Genomic DNA, 14,012 nt, shown 5'->3' with positions numbered 1-14,012 from the left:
GACGATCCTTCATTCAGTGAGTCATTCCATTCCCCCACGTGGCCTCAACAATCAGAGCTGAGCCGATCCAAAGCCAGGAGCCTCCTTCAGATCTCCCAAGTGGGTGCAGGGTCCCAAGGCTTTGGGCCATCCTCAACTGCCTTCCCAGACCACAAGCAGGGAGCTAGATAGGAAGCTGGCCTGCTGGGATTGGAACAAGCACCCATGAGACCCAGGCCCGTGGGAAGTGAGACTAAAGAGAGATCTTATGTCTGTGTGGGCCTTATGCATAAATAGCCTTGTAAGAAAGAGGTAGAGGAAGGCCAAAGGCAAAACAAAACACAACAAAACCATGTGGCCAAGGAAGTGGGTGGCCAGCGTAAAGTAGGGGAGGCAAGGCACACATCTCCCAGCAGGGCATCTCAAGTAAGCATGGCACTGTTGACACCTTGACTGATTCCAATGAAAACGATTCATACTCCAATACAGTAAGAAAAAATTCATACTGTTTTAAGTTATTATATTTGTGGTAAATTGTTACAACACCCACAGAAACTAAAGCAATCTATTCCTATGTTACTCTCCAAAACAATCCCTGATGTAAGCATAAATTTTGTCCCATTTCAATTATTAGAAATTGTGGCTTTAAAATGTTAAATTATTTCAAAAACATAGTTCCAACAAGTGCTCAGGTCTCTAGAACCCAAACTCTTCTTCATTCTGCAATATATAAGTATTTTTTTAAAGATTTATTTATTTCTATTGCAAAGTCAGACATACAGAGAAGGGGAGAGACAGAGAGGAAAATCTTCCATATGATGACACACTCCCCAAGTGACCGCAACGGCCAGCGCTGCACCAATCCAAAGCCAGGAGCCCAAAACTTCTTCAGGGTCTCACACACAGATGCAGGCTCCCAAGGCTTTGGGCCGTCCTCCACTGCTCTCCCAGGCCACAGGCATGGAGCTGGATGGGAAGTGAGGCCATGAACCAGTGACCACATGGGTTACCAGCACTTGCAGGCAGTGTTAGTTGAGCCACTGTGCCACTCTGCATTTATACAAATCTTTAAGACTGGCTTAAAGGACCATGTGCATGCAGTGCCAGCAAACGAGTACTGGTTCAAGTTCTGGCTGTTGCGCTTCCCTTCCCATCGAGTTCCCTGCTAATGATTCTGGGAAAGCAGAAGATGGTCCAAGCCCTTGGACCCCTACACCTATGTGGGAGACCATAAAGACAAAGCAAGAACACTTTGGAGTCCTTGCAAGCGGAAGGAAAAAGGTAAGAGAAATAAAAACAACAATTAACAGATCACAGGGTGGACCAATTCTCATTTGTCTTGAAGCTTTCTCTTAGTTTTTAGACCATATAATTTATCGTTTGTTTTTTTAAATGAATCTTTAAAATCTACTTATTGATTTAGAAAGGGGAGACACACAGACAGAGAAATCACCCATCCACTAGCTCACTCTGCAAATAGTAGCTTGGACTTGAGTCAGAATTCTGATACAAAATGTACTCACCTGTCCCAATCAGCAGTTTGCCCTGCTGGATCAAAACACTGGCCTCTAAACTTTAATTTTCTTAAAGCATTATTTTTGTAGTTGTTGTTAAGATTTAACTCCTTGGCTCAGGCCTGGCACAATAGCCTACTGGCTAAAGTCCTTGCCTTGCAAGTGGCAGGATCCCATACGGGCGTCAGTTTGTAACCCAGCTGTTCCACACCCCATCCAGCTCCCTGCTTGTGGCCTGGAAAAGCAGTTGAGGATGGCCCAAAGCCTTGGGACCATGCACCAGTGTGGGAGACCAGGAAGAAGCTCCTTGCTCCTGGCTTCGGATCAACTCAGATCCAGCCAGTCATTGCAGCCACTTGGGGAGTGAACCAGTGGATGGAAGATCTTCCTCTCTGTCTCTCCTTTCTGTAAATCTGACTTTACAAGCAAATAAAACTTTAAAAATAAAGATTTAATTCACTTAACTTGCAAGAGTCACACACACAGAGAAGAAAGAGGGAGAGACAAAAAGAAGTCCAGGCCCGGAACGACAGCCTAGTGGCCAATGTCCTCATCTTTCATGCACCAGGATTCCAGAAGGGCGCCAATTCATATCCCGGATGCTCTACTCCCCTTCCAGTTCCCTTATTAAGTCTTGGGAAAACAATACAGGACCCCCTAAATCCTTGGAACCCTGCACACATGTTGCAGTCCTGAAAGAGGCTCCTGGCTCCTGGCTTCAGATGAGCTCAACTCCAGTCGTTGCAGAATCTTTGGGAATAAACCAAGAGATGAAGATTTTTGCATCTTTCCTTCTCTTTGTAGATCCGTCTTTGCAATAAAAATAAATACATCTTCTAAAAAAAAAATCTTTGCACTCCTTGGTGGTCTAGTGGTTAGGATTAAAAAATCTTCCATACATCTAATTTCAAAAAACAATCTTCCATCTTCTGGTTTATTAACCAAATGGCCTCAACAGCCAGAGCTGAGTTGATCCGAAGCCAGGAGCCAGGAGTTCCTTCTCGGTCTCCCGTGTGAGAGTGTGGCCCAAGCACTTGAGCACCCACTGGTGCTTTCCCAAGCCCTAGGCAGGGAGCTAGATCCAGAGAGTGGAGCATCTGAACTCAAACTCGCACTCATATGGGATGCCAAGTACTGCAAGCAGAGGATTAGCCTGCAAACCTGCAGCTTAAGCTAAAAATACAGTTAAGAGAGTAGACACATAACATATCTGAGCAAAAGCATTTACACTGAAATATGAAATAGCAAGAAAGTTACAGCTGTGGTAAAACTGATGGGAGGACCTTGTCGGCAAAGAAAAAAGCTTTTGGTATTATAGAATAAATTCAGTCCAGTTTAAGCAACAGAATAAATGCAATATGCCTGAGACAGAATTGGAGGGTAAGAGAAAGACACTGAAAAACTCATGCAGACCAATAAGTAAATTTATTAATTGTATACAACAGATTCATAGTGTACCTCGTAGATGGCTCTTCAGGCACTTGAAGAAAACAGAAAATCAGTAAACAAAAACAGCACTGCTGCCTTCAGAAATCATCAATTATTTTCTTAAAAAGATTTCTTTTGGAACATGAGTTACAGAAAGAGAGGGACAGAATCTGAGAGAATGCGATCTTCAAGTGCTGCCCCGCTCGCCAGATGGCTGCAGCAGTCAGGGCTGGGTCAGGCTGACAGCAGGAGCCAGGCAGGAGCCGCATCGGGCTCTCAGCAAACGGCCAGCGTTAACTCAGGTTCTAAACCAATCACTCTGGCTGCCCTGTGGCAAAAACTGGAAGCAAGGAAACCACTAGACAGCTCCAAGTAAGGTGTGCTAACATGAGTAGTGATGGGAGCGGTAAGGCAATGGCAGCTGAGGGCACTTCAAGGAGGTGGACAGCACTGAGAGGAAATACCACACAGCACATAATTCAGACTATAGTTCTATCTCCCTAGCACCACTGTAATGCTACACATATTCCAAAAGCCTGCGAATACCGTATTTTTCCTAAGCTACATTTACACATCAATTGAGGAGCGGAAAGCCCTTCAAAACCAGATCTCATCAACAGAAGTAATTTTTGAGCTAGAAGTTTAGGTAGGGGTTGGTTACTGGGGCACAATTTTATTGATCACACTTTAATTTACGGTTCGGACAGCCCGACCCCCAGCAGAGCTGTGAACCAGAGGGAGGCAATCTCTGTTACTCACTTTCCCCCTTTTCTCTCTAACTCTTTCAAATGAATAAATGAATCTTTCTAAAAAGCAAAAATAAGATGTTGGCCTTGTAGCTAAACATTCACTTTTCATAAGGTGGGAGACATTTTAATCAACAAGACGATTTTCACAGAAATGAGATACCAGCTCAGCCCAAACCTAGTATCATAAAATGTGTAGTATTTAATATGTAACCATGTATATTTATGTGTTATAAAATGTGTAGTCTTTAATATGTGTCCTCCTTTTTTTTTTAAAGATTTATTTTATTTTTATTGGAAAGGCGGACAGAGGAAGATCTTTCGACCGATGATTCACTCCCCTAGTGAGTGCAACGGCCGATGCTATGCCGGTCCAAAGCCAGGAGCCTCTTCCGGGTCTCCCACACAGGTGCAGGATCCCAAAGCTTTGGGCCGTCCTCTCCTGCTTTCCCAGGCCACAAGCAGGGAGCTGGATGGGAAGTGGGGCCGCCAGGATTAGAACCGGCACCCATATGGGATCCCGGGCGATCAAGGCGAGGACCTTAACCACTGCACCATTGCACTGGGCCCTATGTGTCCTTCTTAACAGGAATAAACGTCGGAGACTGGAAAGCCAAAACCGCCCTCCCAGTGCCCTCTGGTGGCTGGGGGGTGTCAATCCTCCCAGCGAGGTCCAGCACCCAGCTCCTTCTCTGCTGTTACCTACTTGTCAAACACAACAAGTATAAAATGTGTAGTCAACACTCAGGCCCCTAAAAGAAAAACAACCAAGAGAAGTCAGCAACATCTCTGTTTTCCAAGTAAAATCTACTTCACTTCTGGATCACAGAACAATTCTAATCAGCTGTTAAAGCTGAGAAAGAAAATTTTAAAAAATCACCTTTCTGAGCTTAAATCGTTCCTACAGTAAGTAATACAGAAGTGATGCACAGAGCTCGTGCTGGAATCCCGAGACAGCGGGATGCAAAGCACCAGTTCACAAGTCCTTTGAAAAGAATGACCAGGTGATTCCAGCCCGGACCGCCAGATACCAAAAATCTCCAGGGCCCGGCATGATGGCGCAGTGGTTAAGGCCTTACACGCCTTACACGCCTGGAATCCCATAGGGGCACCGTTTCTAATCCCGGCGGACCCGCTTCCCAGCCAGCTCCCTGCGTGTGGCCTGGGAAAGCAGTCGAGGACGGCCCAAAGCCTTGGGACCCTGCACCTGTGTGGGAGACCCAGAAGAAGCTCCAGGCTCCTGGCTTCGGATCGGATAGCTGAATCGGATAGATTTAGCACTGGCCGCTAGTTTTATATATAACAAGTAAATTTCAACAATCTACAAATTGGAAGAAGCATATTTACAGAGCTTTTAATATTTAGAATGGTCACTTTTCCACAAAATATAAACATAAAAAAATAAAAACAATAAAAAAAAAAAAAAAACATGGCCTGCCAAAAAGCCTCACTCACGGAAATAAAAGGATTGACAAAACTATCTCTGGGAAATCTGAACAATGGAACTAGCAAAGACATGAGGCATCTGAAATATGTCCAATACGTTACAGGAAAAGGGACACAAATTACAGCGCTAAGTCTGAACACATGAACAAAATGAGAATATAAACAAAATTACAAACATAAAAAGGAGCCATTGAAAAACTTGGGGAATAAGAAGTACAATGACAAAATGAAAATGTGACCACCAGACTTTAATAGAAAATGTGGCCAAACAGAAAAAAATCTATAAACTTAAATAACATCGTTTTAATTACAGTCCAAGGAACAGAAATAAAATGGACAAGAGAGAAAAAGAAAATGAGTAAAGCGACAGGACTTATGGGATACCAACCAAGTACCAACACCCACTTAGTGACAAAGGGTCATAACTATGTGAAGCCAAGTCCGAGGCCAGGATTGTGGTGTAACAGGTTCAGCAACTGCCAGTTCTTGTTCCAGCTATCCCACTTCGGATCCAGCTCCCTGCTAACACACCTGGGAAAGCAGTGGGTGATGACGCAAGTACTTGGGCCCCTGGACACACAGGAGAGACCAGAAGGAAACTCCTGGCTCCCGCCTTAGGCCCGGCCCGCCCCAGCCTGGCCCCGGCCCAGCTCCAGCCCAGCTCCAGCCCAGCTCCAGCCCGGCTCCAGCCCGGCTCCAGCCCGGCTCCAGCCCAGCCCCAGCCCAGCCCTAGGCCTTGGAGCCATTTGGGAAGTAAACCAGCAAAAGCAAGATTCCACCTCTCCTTCTCTTTCTACTTAATTCTTTTGACATAGGGCCATCCTAAAGATAACAAGAACTTGAAAGCAGCTAGACAGGTGACTCATGACATATAAGGGAACTTGAATAAAGTGATTTTAGAGTTCCAGAGTTATTTGCAACACTGGAAATGTAAAGACAGCCATTTTAATTCTGAAATGCCACAGGCACTGTGGCAAAGCAGGTTAGGTCACCTTCCAAGATGTCAGCACCTCTATCAGAGCGCCAGCTCGGAGTCCCGGCTGCCAAGCTTCTGCACCAGCTCCCTGCTGACGAGCCCAGGAAAGTCCAGAAGGCAGCCCTCGTACTCCTGCTAACCCCACGGAAAGACCCAGAGGAAGTTCCCGGCTCCTGGCTGAGCACTGCCCACCCTGCCCATTGTAGCACTTTGTCTATTCTCTCTGCTCTTTCAGATAAGCAAAATAAAATGAACCTTTAAGAAGAAAATATAGAGAAAAGGAATCAAGATAGAAGGAAATAAAGGAAATATAAAGGAAAAAAATACAGAAAACTAATAGTAACATGGCACAGGCACGTTTGGAATGTAAAATGGAATTTATATTGGAATGTAAAAATGTATAAAAGACCAGATTGGGAAATAGAACTTTTTCAAATATTTATTCATTTTTATTGCAAAGTCAGATAAAGAGGAGAAACAAAGATCTTTCATCCACTGGTTCACTTCCCAAGTGGCTGCAATGACCGGCCTGAGCCAAGATGACCCGAAGCCAGGAGTCAGGAGCCTGCTCCAGGTTTGCCACGCAGGTGCAGGGTCCCAAGGCTTTGGGCCGTCCTCCACTGATTTCCCAGGTCACAAGCAGGGAGCTGGATGGGAAGCAGGGCCACCAGCATTTGAACTCATGCCCATATGGGATCCCAGTGCATGCAAGGCAAGACCTTTAGCCACTAGGCTACCACAGTGCAGGGACTACTTCAATTTCCAGCAAATGCTCCTAGGAAAGCAGAAAAGGGTGGCTCAAACACTTTAAGAGCCCTGTCTTCCCTGTGGAAGATGGAGCTGTTCAGGGTTCCTGGCTCCTGGCTTCAGCCTAACACAACCCTAGCTGCTGCAGCCAGCTGCGGGATGAGCCTGTGCACACAAGCTCCCTCCACCCACGCCAGGGTGTGTGCATGAGTTTCTACTTCTCTCTGTGTGTTGCTCTGCCCTTCAATTAAACACATTAGAAACCCTCTGTATTCTGTTTAGAAGACTCACTTTGGATACAAAGTAGAAAGAAACTGCAAAGACAAAAGAATCAGCAACTGGACTGGCACTGTTAATGTCAGACAAAATAAGCTGAGCAAAGGGGGAGACAGAAGACATTATGTATTGGTAAAAAGTTCACTCCAGCAAGAAAACATGGAAATGCTAAAAACACAAAAACCCAACAACTAAGTCTCAGATACAAAAATTACTAAAAAGGCGCAACAGTTCTATAATAGTTACAGATTTCCATATACAACTTTCAACGATGAGCTGAACAACCAGACAGCCTAACGACCAATAAATAACCAAAAAAACACTTCAACACTGTAACGCAACTGGCAGGCGCAAATACCTCCAGAACGCTGCATCCAACAGACAGTAATGCAGCCGAAAGCATTCTGCTGAGGCACTCCTGACACAGTCACGACAGCAGACATTGCTAGTCCTGCTAAAGAGCCTGGACAACCCGCGGGAGACAGCCCAAAGCCTTGGGATCCTGCACCCCAGGGAGCCCCTGGCTCTCAGCTTTGGACAGAGCAGCTCTACGCAGCGATTTGGGCAGTGAAGCAGGGTGAGATCTCCTCTGTCTCTCCTGCTTTCTCAGCAACTCTGCCTTCCAATATTAAAAAAAAAAAAAAAACTTTAAAATAAAAAAAATTAAGGGGCTGGGATGGCGGTGCACCAGCTTAAGCACCTGTGGCATCCATTGTAGTGCCAGTTTGAGTAACAGCCAGGATCCAGGAATTTCTTCCGGGTCTCCCACATGGGTACAGGGTCCCCAGGCTTTGGGCTGTCCTCCTTGACTGCTTTCCCAGGCCACAAGCAGGGAGCTGGATGGGAAGTGGAGCTGCTGGGATTAGAATCGGCGCCCATATGGGATCCCGGCGCGTTCAAGGCAAGGACTTTAGCCGCTAAGCCACGGCGCCGGGCCCAACATCTGACAAATTAACCACCAGGTAAAGCCTCCATCTCTCTGTGTCATAGATACAGCTATAGACCCCGAAGTGCTGAAAGTAAGGACCTCAGCGAGCACCTGTACAGCGCAGACCACAACAGCATTACTCACAAGGGCCAGAGGCCGAGAGCCACTAGCTATCCACGCATAAACACCAAAGAGGAGATGTTTATACACAAGCACAGCACAGATCACTCCTGAAAACACAGTGCTAAGTGAAATAAGCCAGCCACAAAATGACAAATATGTGTGACTCCTCTTGTAACAGGCAAATACACAAAGAGAAAAAGAAAACAGGTTACCACAAAATGAGATGCTCAGAGATGGGGATTGTTTAACCTTTGAAAGAGACTCCTTTTACAAGGATAAAACGGGAAACATACTGGTGATATACGCAAAACTGGTGATATTTGCAAAACGTTACAAATAGAAAAGTGGAGCTGGCATGGTGGTATGACAAGCTAATTCACCGCCAGCAGCGCCAGCGTCCCACGAGCAGAAGTGTCCTGGCTGCTCTACTTCCCAATCAGCTCCCTGCTTGTGGTCTAGGAAGGCAGCAGGAGGGCTCAAGCCCTTGGGCTCCTGTACCCAAATAGGAGACCCAGAAGAGGCTCCTGACTTTAGATTGGCTCAGCTCTGGCCACTGCAGCTACTCAGGGAGTAAACCAGCAGATGGAAGATCTCTCAGTAAAAATGGGTCTTCCAGGTCCAGTGTGATAGCCTAGTGGCTAAAGTCCTTGTCTGGAACATACCTGGATCCCATGAGCACCGGTTCTAATCCCAGCTGCCCTGCTTCCCATCCAGCTCCCTGCTTGTGACCTGGGAAAGCAGTCGAGGATGGCCCAAAGCCTTGGGACCCTGCTCCCGTGTGGGAGACATGAAAGAAACTACTGGATCACGGCTTCAGATTAGCTCAGCTCCAACCACTGTGCTCACTTGGGGAGTGAATCAATGGACAGAAAATCTTCCTCTCTGTCTCTCCTCCTCTCTGTATATCTGACTTTGCAATAAAAATAAATAAATATTTTTTAAAATGTGCCTTTCAAATAAAATATAAATCTTTAAAACCCAAAAAATCTAAATGGCAAATTTGGAGGCCAGCATTGTGGCCATACTACCTGAAGCTTCTACCTGTAACTCCAGCATTCCATATAGGAGCTAGTTCAAATCTTAGATGCTCTACTTTCAATCCAGTTACACTGTAATGCACCTGGAAAGCAGTAAATCAGGTCCAGCGCCAGGGCCTAGTGGCTTAAGTCCTCGCCCTGAACATGCCAGGATCCCATATGGGCGACAGTTCTAATCTCGGCAGCTCCACTTCCCATCCACCTCCCTGCTTGTGGCCTGGGAAAGCAGTCAAGGATGGCCCAGAGCATTGGGACCCTTCACCCACATGGGAGACCCAGAAAAAGCTCCTGGCTTTGGATCGCCTCAGAACAGGCTGCTGTGGCCACTTGCGGAGTGAAGCAGCAGTTGGAAGATCCTTCTCTCTGTAGCCTCGGACTGGCCCAGCTCTGGCCACTTTTACTCATTTGGGGAATGAGCCAGAGGACAGAAGGGTCTGTCTTTCCTCCTTTCTTTGCATTTAAAAAAATAAATCTTTAACAAATAATACATGTTAAGTTATTTATATTACACCAGAATTCTTTTAAAGAGGAACTGAAGACAACTCTATGGAGGAAACACCACACACAGCGCACAATCCATGGCGCAGCTGGCACCCATTTGGTGTCCTCCAAGTCCCCTGCCATGGTCTGCCTGGAGAGGGCCAGGCTGAAGGCCTAGTCCCAAGATCCTCTTCCCAATTCAGATGCCAATCATAAGCTACAAATGGCTCTGTGTTTCTGACAGACTAGCTGTAAATCACGGTCCTCACAAACCTCATACTCACAGAGCTCAGGGAAACACACTGACACAATAATCAAATACATACATGCAGCCAGATTTCACATCCCCTTTGAAAGACCACTCCAAACCCCATGGTGACAGGGCTTTCCAGAAGCATCATTCTGTGCATATAGCTCATTAAATCACTGACTGCTGCCGGTCAGCTTAGCCACTGCCAGTTTGGAGAAGGAGTTGAAAAGTCCCAGTCCTCCGATTCTGTCTAGGCCTTTCCCAAAGCTATTAGAAGCAATCGACTTAAGCACACAAGAAGGTTGGAGACCACAAGGGTTTTTTTTTTTTTTAAAGATTTATTTTTATTATTTTTTCATTGGAAAGGCGGATATACAGAGAGGAGAGACAGAGAGGAAGTTCTTCCGTCCGATGATTCACTCCCCAAGTGAGCGCAACGGGTCGATACTGCGCCGATCCGAAGCCAGGAGCCTCTTCCGGGTCTCCCACGCGGGTGCAGGGTCCCAAAGCTTTGGGCCATCCTCGACTGCTTTCCCGGGCCACTGGCAGGGAGCTGGAAGGGAAGCGGGGCTGCCGGGATTAGAACCGGCGCCCATATGGGATCCCGGGTGTGCAAGGCGAGGACCTTTAACCACTTGCGCCACCGCGCCGGGCCCCGACCACAAGGGTTTTAAGGACTATATACCAAGAAACAGGAGCCAAATACATAATTCACAATACCACAATCAAAATACTACAAAACGTATGTAACTCCTATCCCAACAGGTGGAGGCAAGAGTATCCACAAAGCTTAACATAACAAACGCCAGCAACAAAAAATAAACTAGTTAACAATTAAATTCAAATAATTCGGACCCAGCGCGATGGCACAGTGGTTAAGGTCCTCAATCCCATATGGGCGCCTCGATCCCGATCCCATATGGGCGCCGGTTCTAATCCCGGCAGCCCCACTTCCCATCCAGCTCCCTGCCTGTGGCCCGGGAAAGAAGTCCAGGATGGCCCAAAGCTTTGGGACCCTGCACCCGCGTGGGAGACCTAATAAAAGAGGCTCCTGGCTTCGGATCGGCATTAACATTGACCATTGCACTCACTTGGGGAGTGAATCATCGGACGGAAGATCTTCCTCTCTGTCTCTCCTCTCTGTATATGCGCCTTTCCAATAAAAATAATATAAACAAATCTTTAAAAAAAAATCAAATAATTCAAATGGCTCTTTAACATACAAAACAGCTAAGAAAGCTAAGAGATCAAGAGACAAATAGGGAAAGTGAGTGTTCCTAGCTGCTGGCAAACCTCTCCAAATGCTCCCACCCAGGCCAGGGCTCCAGAGCAGTCTTCATGGTGGGTGGTGGGAAATGGCTGGTCAGGCTGCCACAGTCTGCATCGGAGCAGGAAGCTGGCAGCAGGAAGCAGGGGCAGGAACAACAGAGCCCAGGCACCTTAACGCGGAATGCACAAGTCAACTCTTGCTCCATCAGAGCTCTCACCTTCCTGTTAATACTGACAAGGATCTGAGGTCTGCGACGGACAGGCCTTTGTCACACAGCAGGCTGGGTTCTACCCGACATGACTGCGCTCCAGTCCATCCAGGGTTCCTGCTACTACACCAGCAGGCAGCACAGCACAGCCCTAACACCTGCGTCCCCACCAACACCCCGCACACCTGAGGCCAGGCCTGGCCCGGGCACCGTAGAGTTCTGTCTCTTCCTCACCCTACCGCTCTGTCTTTAAATAAGTAAATGTTTTTTTTTTTTTAATAAAAAAAGTTTAACAACACCCTAAGTACTAAGAATCCCAGATTGAACTGGTGTAAAACACTGTGGAGAGCAATTCAAAAAATATTTCTTTAACCAAGCAAAAGCATTTCTAGACATCCATAATTGCACTGTCTCATATCTTAAGTAGAAACACAGAAGGATATTCATGGAAAAGCCTAAGGATTTAGAGAGCTTCAGCGAAGTGAGAGAAAAGGACCAGTGAATCAATGGGAGACAACGACACCGTAACAAATCATGTCCCCGTTTTATACACAATGTAGCCTCACAATCTCTTTTAAACCTTATTTATCAGATATCTGAAGCCTTACTCCTCTGGCTGTAGAAGATGACAGGGATCAACTACTACAAATCTAGTCTTGATATCATCAGCCTATCTGGTCACTCAGACCACCAGGACCTAAGATTTTCTATGCATAATCTCTTCTCTCCCGGAAGACCCAAAGCTAAGCACATGGTATGTTCCAGTAATTTTCATTTATTCCCATGGGTTTAAATAATGCCTTAGATATACAAACGCCTTAATTTATTTCACTTGTTTCCAAACTCCAATTCTCAACTCTCTAGAACTAATTCTAATTTGTTCCTTCCATTTTTGCCATTGCGAAAAGTTATGTGAAAAGTTATGTCGTTACTCATACCAGTAATCTGAAATTGGTCCCTTTTTAACCAACAGCCAGCCCACCTACTCCAAATCGCAGCCTACTTCCCAAACGGATCTGGAAACTCCACCCTGAGCCATCACTGACAGCCTGCTAGCCCAGACAGCCACACCAGCGCCCTCTGCATTAATCACGTGAGCTAACACAGCCCACATCTAAAGCTGTTCCAAACAACGAAACCAGAAAACAGCACTCAGACTACAGCACTCTGGTTAGCACAGCTGGTTTTCTAATCTCACTAGAAAAAGAAAACATGATCTTCCCTCGCCCTCCACACGCATGATTACTGCCCGAGATCCAGGCTCACTTTCAGCACTATTCCTTACCCACCTTCCTGGTTCTTGGAAAACTCAAACCTCGTCCTGTCTCACGATTCTTCGCAAGCATCAAGCTTCGTCTCAAAGATTATTCTATGCCAAACCCTCTACTAACCCACAGTTCCTGATCTAAATTAGGTCTCCTGTTCTCGCATCAGCATCCACAGAGCCGCAAAAGCACTTCTCCAATGGTAATTCTGTTTGTTATCCCCCATTAGACTACATGTTCCAAGATGCTAAAGATCCTTATTCTTACCACCTCTCACCCCATTCCCTAAACGTCGAACTCCTAGTAAGCACAAATATACTGAATATCTTTCCCTAATAAGCAAAGGGAAAGAGCCTCCTTTCTGGATGGTTTTAAATTCATTCCAGTTCAGTATTTCCTTTCCTGTATTCCAAGGCACAAACACTTCACCACGAGTCTTTGTCTCCCCCATAATAAGACAGAAAATAGCATAGGAAATGACCTAAATATCTCTGTACTATAATCTCCATTTCTCTATTAATTTAGTAATACAATCCTAGCCCCGCTATGCCCTAACCTCCATCCCACGACTAACACCAAAAAAGGGCTAAAAAATAAGCCCACGCTTCCTTCTTCAATACAGGAGACCTCAACTGGCCAATCCTCCCCTTCCAAGCACCAGATCCCATAGGGGCACTAGTTCATGTCCCCGCTGCCCCACTTCCCATCCAGCTCCCTGCCTATGGCCTGGAAAAACAGTAGATGCACCAAAGCCTTGGGGCCCTGCACCCATTTAAGCAGCACCAAGGAGGCTCCAGCTGCAAGGATGAGTTCAAGCTGCTGCGGTCATTTGAAGAGTGAAGCTGCGGATAAACAATTTTGATCTCTCCTTTCCTCTGCAAATCTGCCTTTCAAATAAAAAGGAAACTTTTTTTTTTTTAAGATTTACTTATTTTTATTGCAAAGTCAGATACACATAGAGGAGGAGAGACAGAGAGAAAGATCTTCCATCTCATGATTCACTCCCCAAGTGGCTGCAACGGCTGGAGCTGAGCCAATCTGAAGCCAACAACCCAGAGCCTCTTCTGGGTCTCCCACACAGTTGCAGGGTCCCAAGGCTTTGGGCCGTCCTCGACTGCCTTCCCAGGCCACAAGCAGGGAGCTGGATGGGAAGTGGGGCTGCTTGGATGAGAACCGGTGCCCATATGGGATCCCAGCAGTCAAGGCAAAGACTTTAGCCGATGGGATACCACACCAGGCTATAAAAATAAATCTTAAAAAAAAAAAAAAGAAAGAAAAGAAAAAAGAAACTACAACATAGGGCGAGCACTGCATGCATAGCATGTTAAGCCACAGGCTG

The 14,012-nt window shown here is 46.2% G+C and overlaps 1 protein-coding gene across 6 annotated transcripts in view; it reads right to left on the bottom strand.

Moving 5' to 3' along the window:
- Positions 1 to 14,012, bottom strand: part of ZMYM2 (zinc finger MYM-type containing 2) — a 90,219-nt gene that overhangs the window by 60,848 nt on the left and 15,359 nt on the right. The window lies entirely within an intron of this gene.

The sequence above is a fragment of the Ochotona curzoniae genome, unplaced genomic scaffold (genome assembly GCF_017591425.1).
Source record: "Ochotona curzoniae isolate NIBS_2020 unplaced genomic scaffold, NIBS_Ocur_1.0 contig_4838, whole genome shotgun sequence".
Taxonomy (NCBI): Eukaryota; Metazoa; Chordata; class Mammalia; order Lagomorpha; family Ochotonidae; genus Ochotona; species Ochotona curzoniae.
This window is presented reverse-complemented; position numbering and strand designations above follow the sequence as displayed.